Source organism: Hippocampus guttulatus, chromosome 11 (assembly GCF_054856545.1).
Source record: "Hippocampus guttulatus isolate MCC_2025c chromosome 11, RoL_Hgut_1.0, whole genome shotgun sequence".
NCBI classification, from domain to species: Eukaryota; Metazoa; Chordata; class Actinopteri; order Syngnathiformes; family Syngnathidae; genus Hippocampus; species Hippocampus guttulatus.
Window position 1 is genome coordinate 12,410,862 of NC_141271.1, and position 13,778 is coordinate 12,424,639.

Sequence of the window (13,778 nt, forward strand, 5' to 3'; positions counted from 1 at the left end):
ACATTAAAACAATGATAGCAATGACCAATGAAATTCTTACTGTGCTGTTGAATTTGTGAAACGTGTTACCGTAGCTTTGCACAAATGATAAATTAGATAATAGGAACAATTCACTGAAAAAATACACCATCAGTGTTTGTGTTTTTTCAGATTAGATTGAGAAGTTTGATAAGGCAGCAGCTGGTTCATTTTAGGCTGGCGCAAGACAACTGATTGGCCACAAGTCATTCTAGTATCTGACACGATCAAACTTCTCTTCAGTAAGGCATTGCATCATGGTCATTAATGCTCCTCTATGTTGCTGCTGTCCCTGCTTTTTTTTTTTTTTTTTTTATTCTTATAAGTGGCGGCGTGCGAAATAGCTCATGACTGGTGAGGCACTGACTTCTCTGGAGTCAGATATAAATATAGGAACTCAAAATACAATATTAGCCTATATTTAAAATGTGACCTTCATTAAAACATGTCCGCCGACTGGTTAGCACGTCCGTCTCACAGGGCAGAGGTGCGGGGTTTGATTCCGGCTCTGGCATTCCTGTGTGGCGTTTGCATGTTTCTCCCTGTTACTGCGTAGGATTTCTCTGGGTATTCCGGTTTCCTCCCACATTCCAAAAACATGCATAGCAGGTTAATGGAACACTCTAGATGATAGGTGTCAAACTGAGGTCCTGGAGGGCCACTGTCCTGCATGTTTTCTAAGTCTCCCTGCTGCAACACACCTAATTCAAATGAACAGGTTCAACGTCAGGCTTCCACAGAGCTTGCTGATGAGCTGATCATTTGAATCAGGTGTGTTGCAACAGGGAGACTTGGAAAACATGCAGCACAGCGGCCCTCCAGGACCTGAGTTTGACATCTATGCTCTAGATTGTCCCTAAGGTGAGGTTGTGAGCACGAATGACTGTTTGTCTATGTGTGCCCTGCGATTGGCGGGCAACAGGTTCAGGGTGTCCCCCACATACTGCCCGAAGCTGGGCTGGGATAGGCTTCAGTACGCCCCGTGACCCTTGTGAGGATAAGCCGTATTGGAAAATGGATGGATGAAGCATGCCTCAAAGGAGGTCACAAATGAATTTGTGAATATTTATTTTCAAAGCTTTCAATTACGTTTTAATCAATTCCATGTTGTTCAACAATGTGATAGTAAGAAAAACAAAATATTAAATATAAGATCAAATTCAGTATTGTTGGGCTGTTTCCCCCCCCCTTGCCTCTCTTTTTTAAAAGAAAAAAGCAAAAATGTTCTGAAAGCCTCCATTGTAAAGTCACCTAGGGTGTTTGTTATCCTAGCCGCATTACTGATGTTTTTAACAAACCAATCTGAGTCAAAATCGATCAAGAATTCAACAAGTTCTGATGAATTTATGGGAGCCAAACGCAGTTACTCTCACACAACTGAGTGGAAGAAAGACAAACAGCAACATCTTTTGTGTGAGTCGCGCTTCTTGCGTGCAGGGTCAATGGAGACGTTACGTTCAAGGCTTCGCTTCACTTCTCGCTCACTCATTTGAAAAGAAATAAGAATTCAGCTATTTTAACGCTAAAGTCATTGAGAATTATCGGATTGGAAAGAAAATCAATGATCAATGGAAAGCATGGACCATGGAACTAACATGGAAGATATTTCAATGTTTTTATTATGATTGTTATTATTTTTTTACTCGTCACATGAAGAGAACGGCCAACAGGGGGCGGAACTGCCTCACGTTCCTACCCTGATTTCACGTCCCTGCTTAAAGATCCCCAAGATCTCACTCAATCACAATCTCAACCCCCAGTTGGCTTTACTTCTCTCTGTTTACCTCTTTTTTACGATTTGTCATCATCCGTACAGACTGACGAAGAAACAAGTCCATTTGGACAGAGTATGGCATAGAAAGTACAGAGAGTAAAAGTCAGATCGATAGTCAAGTTAAAGAACAGATACATGAAAATCTCCTTGATAGCGAAGTTTTGCGCCTCGTTACTTCACATTGCTGATATTCGCTTTGTCAAAGCAGGGCACACACCTAATTACAACTGGGCCAAATTTGAACATATTCCCTCCCTTGCGATCAAACTCAGCAAAGGCTCGTTTCTCAAGTGTCAAAAAAAAGTGTTTCCCAACCTTGATTGAGCCAAGAACATATTTTCCATCACAATCTCAAGGCACACAAACAAATAAAAATGTCCCTTAATGTGCAAAGAGTGGAGAGGCCGATAATGATGACTTCATCTCAATTTCCCTCCTGGGTGTGAAATCTTTAATTGAACACAAAGCTATTATTGTTTTGTATGAATGTCAACACGGGCGCGTTGTAAATCTTGCCATCGAATGGAAGAGCAACAATTGTTCTGCCTGTCACTGTGTGTCGCTGGCATTGCTACTGTAGATGAACAAAGAATGACTTGGTGTAAATCAATCCAACTGATATGCCAAGGCACATCGGTTGGGAATCACCAGCGTGACAAACGAAGTGATTATCATGTGGTGTGGAGAGTGATCAGCAATGTTTTCCACTGATCTGCTCAGGAAACGGTTCGGGAGGACAATCATAACTGTTAAACGCGTTCACTATTTCTGATGGTAAATTCATGTGTGTTTAAGTGGTCAACGTGGTGACTTCAAACGGAATAGCCTATTCGTAAGCAACCTGAAATTTGCACTGGTGCAGGACGCAAATAGAGGGCAAACTGTCGACGGTGTGTCGTTTGTAATAATTCTCCTAAAAATTGAAAAGTGGTTGCACCTGAAATGCAGTAAGCATACCATCTTGTTCCATTATTTATTTATTTTTTCTTTCTACAACTACCCTTTGTTCTTCTTTGTATGGTCCAGCAGTCTGGATGTCCTATGCTGCCTCACACAGGATGGTGTTGGTACTGCGCCTGGTTTTGGAGAAGAAACTCACGATTGGCCGACAGGATCATTGTGTGTGGTAAGCTGTGTAGATCACCCTGAGTACACCACAACAGTAGTAAACACTTGCCTTTTTAAAAAAAAAAAAATCCTGGACATGTAGTGTCTCTCACTTTTGAGATATCAGATAAAATGCTAAACATTGTTATGTGTTTACATCGTTTAAGACACAACTACCGACGTAATCTACATTTGTGTGTGTGTGTGTGTGTGTGTGTGTGTGTGTGTGTGTGTGTGTGTGTGTGCGCGTGTGTGTGTGTGTGTGTGTGTGTGCACTTTCTTTTGCGCAATGTGATCTAATACAAGAGCTGCATCAAAGATAAACGTCGCTCAAAGTCCTCCACCAGGGCTTAAAATATTCAGACGTATACATATAAAGCTTGTGATCATGTCAAATTGGATTTTCTGCGTTGCATTGAAATCGCTGCCAGGATGTGCAACCTGGATTGCTGCCAGATGACTCTTGGTTGACCTTCCACATACGCGTAGTTACTTGGATGTTATAGGACCACCAAAAAAAAGACAAACAATGTAGTATAATGCCAGAGAATTATAAGAATTTTTAATGACGGTCAGGTCAATCAAGTTATGCAAAAACAATAAAATAAAACATGGCTCTGGACACAATAACTAAAATAAATATACTTCTAATCTTATGAGCAAATTATTTAAATTATTTTGTGATTGGAACTCAAAATATTACCACAGAAAAAGGAAGAATTTTACCAGAATAAATTCAGGATATCAAGGAAAAAGTTGTACAATAATGAATTTATAAAATTTAAAATGCTGTTGAATGTCATTTTGATGACGTTCTTTGTTTTAACCAGGAGAAATCATTTTATATTGCACTTTTTTTCTTGTATTATTATTTCTATTTTTGGAACCTGACAACGTTCTTTTCATATCTGATTTTCTCACAAAATACAATGCCTTTTTTTTCTTGTCGTGTTATAATTATTTTTTCCTGTCATATGATTTACGTTAATTCTTGTAATTTTACAACTTTAATCCGACATTACATTTTTCTTGTCTTTTTTTTTCTCATTATATGTACTTTTTCCTTCACAGTGTGGCAATCATACTTGATACAGTACATAACCGTAGTTGTGCGGCAACGTCAAATCAAATATTTTGACTATTAACACACAGGGAGAATCTTTGGAATTGCACACGTTACCATGTTGCTGATTTATCAACACATTCTGTGCAGGGACAGCACAGATTGTGACCGGACAGCAAAAGAAAGTACAAAAATAAATAAAGGCAATCACACGGGCTGTCTGTGTACAGCAACACATCCGGGGAGGGGAAAAAAAAGCGGCGTCTGATTTTTTTTTTTCAAGAACGCTATGCGGAGACTTGCACAAAAGCAACAAAACTAAGGCATGTCAACTAGAAATACTGCCCAAAATATGAACTGGATGATATCAGAGCAGTCTGACAGGACCTTTGCTTTTAGTAAATCTGATGACATGACTGCTTTTCCACCCATGATGTCACCTCTATATTTTAGCAATATTTTGGGAGCGTTAAGTGTTTGCAGTGAAAAGCGCAATAGCTCATCCGAGCAGCGCAATTTTTGTTCCAACCCTTGAGTGATGGTGCTGTTCTGCCACACGAAAAGTGTGGCAGAATAACGAATGAGATGCTTGTCTCTCCGTATTTGCGCAAAAAATACGGAGTGGCATTATCTTTGTAAAGGCAGAAGTTTCTCGTGGATTGGATGTGATTTGATTATTGAGTTGATTCATTCCGCACGTGTCCTTTTAGACGCTACAATAAAAGGTTTGCGAGGCAGGATGCTCTCAGCTGGAGGACATTCCAAATGCTTCATTGTCTGCTCAAATATCATACATGTTAGCATAACCTGCTTTTTGCCGCTATCAAACATCAATATCCCCGCCTCCTCACACACGCATTTCAAGCTCATATCCGACACTGAAAAGATGAGACTGACATTTAGCTCTCAGCATTTCAACAATATGACATTTGCATTTTTTTTTCCTCCCCCTTTCCACCACTCCAGCGTATGCGGCGCTGGGAATTCCTCGCGAGTATCATCGCGAACGGAGGCCGCATCCGCCATCTGCGAGGCCAAAGAGCGAGCCCTGTCTGCCCCGGATCTTCGTTTAATTCTGTGTTGGCCGCCATCTATATCAACCCTCCACTGCCTTGTCTCCGAGTTCATTTCCATTGTCTGCAACATGGCTACTGCGCTCCTCTTGGGAGCATCAACTTTGCCTGGCTGAGGTTGCGGACTGCATAAAATGTCCATTTCTGCAGGTAAGAGATAAGGACGGAAAGAGAAGCTAATTATCATTCGGTGTATGTTAAAACCTCAGGAAAGGGCAGGTATCAACAACGGTGTCTGCGCTGACACCGGCCAACTATTTAAAAGGATCTGAACTCCAAACTCTGCTTCATACTCATAATAAATAGACCGCGTCTTAACGCAAGGCTTTGACTGTTGTGCTCGTCTAAAAGCTAATTCTCTAATGAGTCCGCTGCCCTGAAATGAATAGCGGGGTTGTTGCTGGTAAAACATTGGGACGCTCGGCTTGTTTCACGACAAATTGAATTTCACCGGAAAGCACATTATTTCCCGCTGGTGTGTAACGTCATACTTGTTGTAATGGACTCCGTCGTCGTGGAGTTGACTATCATCTCGGCTCGTCTTTCCCTTGATTCACTTTGCGCTCGACCGGGGCCTGATTGCAGGTGAGATTAACTTGTTTGTCATTGGGGTTTTGCTCCCACCACCGGTAGCACGTTCAACAGTGGAATACTGATGGTTGTCGACCGCAAAGAGGAGCGATGCAGTCCGGCAAACCAATGCATCAGTTCGCAAGTCAGGTTGCTACCTCATTCAAGTCATAGAATTGAGAATGAGAATTAAATGGAACAGTGGTAGGTTCTTATTCCTTTAATTCGTACCGTGATCAAGCTCAAACTCAATTTACTTCGACAGTATATCACATAAATATTCCCAATGCCATTAATCCATTCCAGCCTTCTCCCACCCCTCCAAAATAAAACCACCATGTTTTTTTATGCATTTGGAAAAATTGTATAAAAACATGATGAAATAAGATAAAAACTGAATGTTGTAGATGTTGAAGATGTAAACTGTTTTTTGTTAAGTGCTGAAGTACAGTAGTTACCGTGTGTTGGGTGTGTGCCTTTAATGGGCGTGGCCTAATGAGTAACGTGAGCAGCTGCTGTCAGTCATGGGCTTGTCAAACTACACAATTTTTTTTGTCCTTCACAACGGTTGCATTGTCAGACGAGCAGAGAAATATCTTTCTATCGACCAATCGTAGAGTACGTCACACTACACGGGCTATAATGCGTCAAGGCAACTCAAAATACATGTGTGCGTGTAAATGTGTGTGTGTGTGTTAGTGCTTTACCAAGTCTCATATTCTCATGGACATTTTTTGTCTGTCTGTTTATTTTTTTCAAAAAAATGTGTCCTGAGCACACCGACGTGAGGTAACAGAAGCACCTTTCATGTGTAAAACAAAAGATAAGCAGAATTGCGAGTGTTTGCACAGATAAGCGTTTGCTAACATTGTTGTGATAGCTTCTCTTGACCGGCGCATCCTTAAATGTTCAGCTAGCCGTGGTGGATTTTAAGTTTGAAGATACGACAAACTGCTGCAATTCGACAACATGTAATTTAGCGGCTGGGTGGAAAAAAAATGCCCAATGAAAATGCATTGAATCTCGTACATTCTTTATCAGGGGAGATGTTTAAATTAGTCAGTGGTGGCTTTACACGCAGGCCATTAATTTGTAGTCTGGACACGGAAGGCTAAACATCTGTTCTCAGAGTCTCCAGAAGTCTCAGATAACACCAGAAAAAAGTTGCTAATCACTTCAAATAAATGTGGCTCAAGCCACCAAGTTGGGAAGGCCGAGTAGACGCTCACATCGTTGCATGCCCTCGCCATGCCCCGGTCGTCTTGGTAACGAAAGCCATATTCTGCATTTGCATGACACTGGAACAGATCCATCCCTCCATCCATTATCTGAACTGCTTATCCCAGGGGTCCCCGACCGCCGGTCCGCGGACCGGTACCGGTCGCAGGGCATTTGGTACCGGGTCGCACAGAAAGAACTTGCCTTAATTCCGTTTTAGTTCGGAATACGAAAGATGTTTTATTTTGAAAAATTACCGGATTCTCCGTTACATCCGTCTGTGTCACGCTTGACTCACGTCAAACCACGCTTCTCCGTCACGTGACCGATTACGCTAAAAACAAAACGTTGGAGGTCGCAAAATGAGTTAAAAACTGCTGGAGATCGCAAATGACGTACGAGAAAGTACGTTCGAGACAACTGGATTAAAGTTATGGCTGAATACTCTGAGATCGCCACAATAGCACTGTTGCTATTTCCGTCATCCGACCTGTGTGGGGGGGTTTCTGCAGCAACGGCGACTAAAACAAAATTACGAAGTAGACTGGACATAAAACACACACCTGAGGTGTCATTGTCTCCTATTACCCCGAGATGGGACCGTCTAGTTGCAGAAAATCAAGGTCGGGGCTGTGGTGAGTCGTCATTTTCATGCACTTTGAATTTGCGTTGTATCGTGTTTTGAAGGCATTCAACATGACCATAGCGATCAGTGTTGCGGCCAGATTAGACGCTCCTTGTGTTTATTATTATATTTCGAAAACACCACCGTTTTCATGCAGCTCATACCATATTATTTTGTTGTATTAATCTGCCATATTTTAAATGCCGGTCCCTGAAAATATTGTCTGACATAAACCGGTCCGTGGGGCAAAAAAGGTTGGGGACCCCTGGTTTATCCCCACGAGGGTCATATGTTTTTAAATTTCGATTCATATTTTTATTCATATATGGTATTTCCTATATTTACATATTTGAAAATTAGTTTTGGCATCCAAACAGATGAAAGGACGTCCAGTGTCATGAAAACTACACAAAAAAATTTTTTTTAGAGGTTTGAAAGGTGGCGATACCTTTCAAACCTTTAACCACAGATATGACTTCAACCAAAGACCATCAATACCAACAGGATTAAAACCTTCAGCCGTATACAATAAAGCTTTTGATCATGTCAAAAGGGATTTTCCACGTTACGTTGAAATCAACTGCTAGAATGAGCAGCCTGGATTAACTCCAGATTACCATATTAGGGCCACACTGGAAAGTAGACAAATACCACAATATGAGGTCCGACAGTTGTCGGAGTTGAGTTGAAGTTGAATGATTACAAGAACATTTGCGAATTGGTGAGATGAGATCAAATGTGGCAAAATGTAATTTGAGGACTTTATCTTCATTTTCTGTCACGTTTTTTGTCATTGGGGTCGCTGACTTTGGCGACTTTGCCGGCCATTTGCAAGGCACCTATAGACAAACGCGCATTCAGTCACATTCACTTCTCACGGACAATTTTGATGAACCTAACACACATGCTTTTGGAATACGAGAGGAAACTGAGAAAAGCATCCAAGCATGGGAAGAACATGTGCATGTCCCACAGGAAGGCTTGACCTGAGGTTCGAAAGCACCACCTCTTTATGAATCAAACACTTTCAAAACAGTGGATTTTATTTTATTTTTTCTGCTGGAGCGATGATGCCATGCCATTGCCTCAAAGCATAAAGCAAGCGTTGAATTGAACTGCTCTGATGCTCTACCACAGCCTCTTGTGGGCATTTTTACATGGTGTCGAGACGATTTCCGTCAAGTGATGCGCCGGTGGTCTTTTTTTAAAATTTGGTTTTCTCTCCGTTGTTGAGGATGATGAAAGGGTGCTGAAAAGCGGTCGTCTATTTTACAATGAAAACAATGGAAAAATGGAGATCTGACTTAAGTAAACTGGCTCGAGACAGGCTGATGCCTGTTGAGTGGTCAACAGAGAATTGTCACCGCTGTGCTGACAATGTAATTTCGGAGGCGGGGGCGGGGGGGACGTTTAGACGTCCTCAAAATAGAGGAAAAAAAGTCTCGAGAAGGAGAGAACATTCTGTACAGTTGCGTTCTTTGCTCACCTTTTGTGATTATGTAGGTTATGTGGAGAGCAAATATTTTCCTACCGAACAATACATTTGAGTGCGATTGTTGATTGTAAAATGTTCATTGGGCAAAGATATATTAGATATTACATACTGTATATATATATATATATATCATACACAATTCGTTTCAACTGCGCTTCTGGCAGCATCCGTATTTTGAGCAGGTTTGATTTTTTTTTTTTTTTTTAACGCAAATGTAAACCTAAGGTTGGACTGCAAACAAAGACAAATCATGTTAAAAAAATAAAATAAAATCATTTGGCAAAGTCATCTATATGGCACATTTCATCCACAAGGCATCGCAATGGACTTCACAAAACCAACAAGCACAACACCTGAAAAGCATTTACCACCAGAACAGCCGAACATAGCGCGGATCTGTCTGCGGTTTTTGTTTATGGATAATGTCGGCACACATCACTGTACTCTGTCGCATTTATCTTATCTGTTTGAGTCATTGGCGATTTATGCGCCCGTGGTGCCGCCGTAACATCGCACTATTTCCATGTCTTGTCCACACACTGCAGTAGAAACCAAGCCAGCCCCACGCTGAATTCATGTTTCCAGACTTATGATATGCAGGGTGTGATATATGAGATTGTCCCCGAATCATTTCTCCCTTTCATCTGGGTGACAGCATCGCTCTTTCTGAGGGAATTGCATGCATTGAGATTCTGTACAGGAGTTTCGATGTTCAAATTTGACTGGCAAAAGGAGAAAGTGAGCATTTGTACTGCCTTTCCCTCTCCAGCCAGTTGCAGCTATCTATCCTTGAGAGGTCAGATGGGTCGAGCAGAAAGAAGCTATGTAATCTTGCAAATCCATCTTGGCCAACTTCAAACTGTACACAACCAGTCAAGAGTTCTTTAAAGAGATTAAAGTGATAGAAGGCTTGCTTTAAATGGGCCCAAAAAGCAGAATTGATTGCTTGCAAACAACGGGAAGCCCCCGAAAGAGAGTTGCTCGCCGATGTTGACACGACAGCAGTTTTGTTGGAATTTTACCCATCCGTATTCGAGAGCGCTTGTCCTCATTAGGGTGGGCAAGAGGCGGGGTCTATTCTGAACTGGCCATCAGCCCATTGCGGTCGTAATTTCACTTCTTTTGAGAGGACCGGTGCATTTTGTGGATGGAAAGGGTGCTTTTCGAGTACATATACATGTACATGAGCATGTGAATGGTCCAGTACACAGAACACTACATTTACATGACCTGTAACCATATACACATACACTTACTCCTTGTTTGCTAATTCATCCGAAAACATGACATATTTTTAACACTTTACCCAGTGTATATTTAGGTTGGCACGGTGTGTCGTGATTACCCCAAGCCAAGACGTTCTTGCGTGGGTTTCCTGCAAGTAATCTGGCTTCCTCCCACATTCGGAAAACATGCATATAAAGTTTATTGAAGATTCCAATTTGTAAAGGTGTGAATGTGTGTCTCAATTCTTTTTGGGGGGGGAATGGATGGTCTTTGGCAAATGAAAGAACCTTCAAAAGATGACAACATACAGGTCCGAATTTTAACATTTTGGGGGGGCGGGGGAAATATGTCTCACGGTCTCCAAAAGCGCAGTTGTTACGAACATTTAACATTTCGGAAAACGTGCAATGGTCTGAAGAAACTAAGGTTGAACTTTTCAACCTGAATTCCAAAAATCTGGTTGACGCTTACAGAACACGCTGATCATCACCAAAAGAACACCTTTCCGATGGTGTAACGTGGTGCTGGCAGCATCATGCGTGGGGACTGTTTTTCTTCAGCTGGAACTGGAACATTAGTCATGGTGAAGGGGCTTATGAACAGTTCCAAATCGCAAGCAGTGTTAGCACGACACCTCTGGGCTTCTGCCTAGAAACAAAACAAATGTCAGGAAAAGCTTTCCAGAACATCTAAAATTAATTTGGGGTGAATCAGAGGCACTTTAAAGGTGGCAGGTGTGTGCTGACTCCCATTTAATGGGATCGCTTCATTCCTAACTGAACACAAGTTATAAAAGGGTGTGCACATTTCTGCAACCACATCATAGCAGTTATTTATCCATCCATTCGTTTTCAAATCCGCTTATCCTCACGGCGGGGTACACCCTGAACTGGTTGCCAGCCAATCACAGGGCGCACATAGAAAAAACAACCATTCGCGCTCACACTCACACTGAGGGACGATCAAGAGTGTTCTATTAACCTGCCATGCATGTTTTTTTGGAATGTGGGAGGAAACCGCAGTACCCGAAGAAAACCCACACAGGCATGGGGAGAACATGCCAACTCCACACAGGAAGGCCGGAGCCGGAATCGGGTTTTGCACCACTGCAGGCAGACGTGCTAACCAGTCGCCCACCATGTCGCCCGCAGTTATTTATTTATCTATTTATTTCTTTTATTTACTTCCCATCTGGAAACTACTTGATGGATGTAGGGATGGATAGAGCTGAGCATTTTTAGATGTTTTTAAAACTTCAACTTTGTTACACGTTTAAAGAAATTTGAGTTTCCCTTTTCAAAAGAACGCATGACCCCCTCATATTTGGTTGAAAATGTTATTGTTTCTCTAACTGCTTGTTTAGATGGCACCGTGCAGTTCCGACTTTTATGAGTTGATTGGATTGGCCCATAATGGATGTAATGGACACAATTTTCATCCAACTGCTTTCTCCGTATTTGTTTTTTTTTTTTTTTTTTCCTCAAAGCACGCGCCCCTTTTCCCAACAGTTTCTATCAGTACTTTCCCTAGTGATTGTGTGAAAGTCTTTTGCGGAACAAACCATCTGGTGTGTCAGGTTATCTGCGCTCCCAATGCAATGGGAATAAATAGCATTTCACTTTGTGTTTGCAATTGCAGAGGGAGCCCACTTTTCGGGGGTTTGTTGAGTTGAGCAAATTATAATTCTGCAACCTTGAAGAACCTTGAAATCATCTGCAAGCTTCCAAATGGGTATGATGAGTGTTCTATTTCCAGACATTTATTTCAGGACTAATGAGCCGATTTATCTTATTTGTTTCGTTCATTTAAATGTCAGATTTGGCCGCCTGTTTGAAGAAGGATATTGCACATTGGACGAAGGTGTATTTTCTCTCGGCATTTCTCTCGACACGGCAGGACCAGACCTTGGCGTTCCACCAGCAGCCGTTGCTCGGCGCATTCTCAGAGGTGAACACTTGTCATGTCGCTCGAGCACATCCGCCGGCAGTGCTGCGGGCCCGACGGTGCATCTAACAAAAGAGGCCTCATGCATCTCATAAGCCTTGTTATCAGGAGACATGTAGAATAAATTATTTTTGTTAGCGACCAGCTGTGGATTTGCATGCAAATTCCAATCCTCAGGGGTCAAAACGCCATTTCTCAAACGTTTCAATTCCGAGTCAAAAATTTCACACTCGCCAGACTACATGCGGTTTTGTGTTTTTTTTTTGTGTTTTGATATTTCTGTGTGTGATTGTTTTAAGAGGAATCTCAGAGTTGTTTTTTTTTTTTTTTTTGGAGGGGTTGGCAAAATTCAACAATGCGCAGGCTAATTTGCATTTTTGAGCACATAACTAGTGTCACTCGCTGTTAAAGAGGCGCCCAACAAATGAGTTATGCAAATTCACACCAAGGTACATGCTCAACAGTCTGCTTGCGTCTTCTCAACTGTTCACATGCTATTCACATCACATCAGACACTGGCGGTGAGAGACAATCTTGGGAATGTTGCGAGGAGCGACCCGCGCAATCTGATGCTCAAGGTTAGCCAAAGATATTTCTGGATTTGCCAACCGTAAGTCGAGAATGAAACAAAAGTATCGCGGCGCATTTTGCGTCATCAAAGGCAAAGCCCTCAACGGCGCTGAGGAAAATATGCTGAAAATTGCAGCAGCCGTGTACTTGAAAACAGAGAAAAAGCCAATGTGATTCTTGGCCTGCCATCAAATGATAATAGCACGATATTTTTGGAAGATTGGTTGAAAATTGTGGCGGGTGGTTGAGCGCTGAAGAAAACATGGGTGGTCAGATGACATTTAAAACCAATCGGGTTCACACAGTGCACTAAGCCATGAGTTTGTGAGGAAAATCTGGACAAATAATCCCAACACCAGATCCGGCTTGGCCTTCAACCTCATCTACTTCAGACATCTTGTGTCTGATACCAATCAAAGTCAAAAAGCATTTTCTTTGAATACATGGCAATGTTTTGAAAAGGAACACCTTTGGTACCTAACCATCAGAATTTTGAAGGGCTATCGAACATCAAAGGGGTAGATTGCAGTGTTTCAACACCTAGCAAGATTTGAACGTAGCCTCACTTCACTAATCACTCGTCCTTGGACTCTGTGACCAAAGTTACACACCTGACTAATTTGCACGAGTCTTATGAGCAAACATGGCCTTTCACAATGTCTTACGATTATGAAAGTGTAAAGTCGTTATGAATAGTTACAGAGAATGCATATCTAGTTTCAACAATATAGAAGCACTGCGATTAGTGTATTTTCCGCAGGCAAAAGTGCACCTAAAAGCATTCAATTTTCTCAAAAGCCAACAGTGCACCTTATAATCCGATCTTTCTTGGACGTCATATTTTAAATGTTCTCTAAAGCGCGTTGTTAAAGCTACAGTGGTTGTGAAAGTGCGACATAAATAAAGCTGTATTGTATTGTATTCTCTTTAGCATAACTCCATCTAGTGGATGCATAATGCAACTGCAGCCACTGTTGTAGCTTCTATTCCATGCGCCTTAAAATTCACCATACAAATGAAAACTGTTTAAAAATAGGCCATTCATTGAATTATACGCCGAAGCGCCTTATAGTGCGGAAAATACCGTAATTAAA

General features: G+C 41.7%; 1 long non-coding RNA gene across 1 annotated transcript; it reads left to right on the forward strand.

Annotated features, from left to right (window-relative positions):
- The first annotated feature begins 2,817 nt into the window (after positions 1-2,817).
- Positions 2,818-12,117, forward strand: LOC147198108 (uncharacterized). The gene is made up of 4 exons (XR_015102190.1): positions 2,818-2,918; positions 4,929-5,185; positions 11,809-11,901; positions 11,987-12,117. It is a non-coding gene; the product is annotated as an uncharacterized LOC147198108 (long non-coding RNA).
- The last annotated feature ends 1,661 nt before the right edge of the window (positions 12,118-13,778 follow it).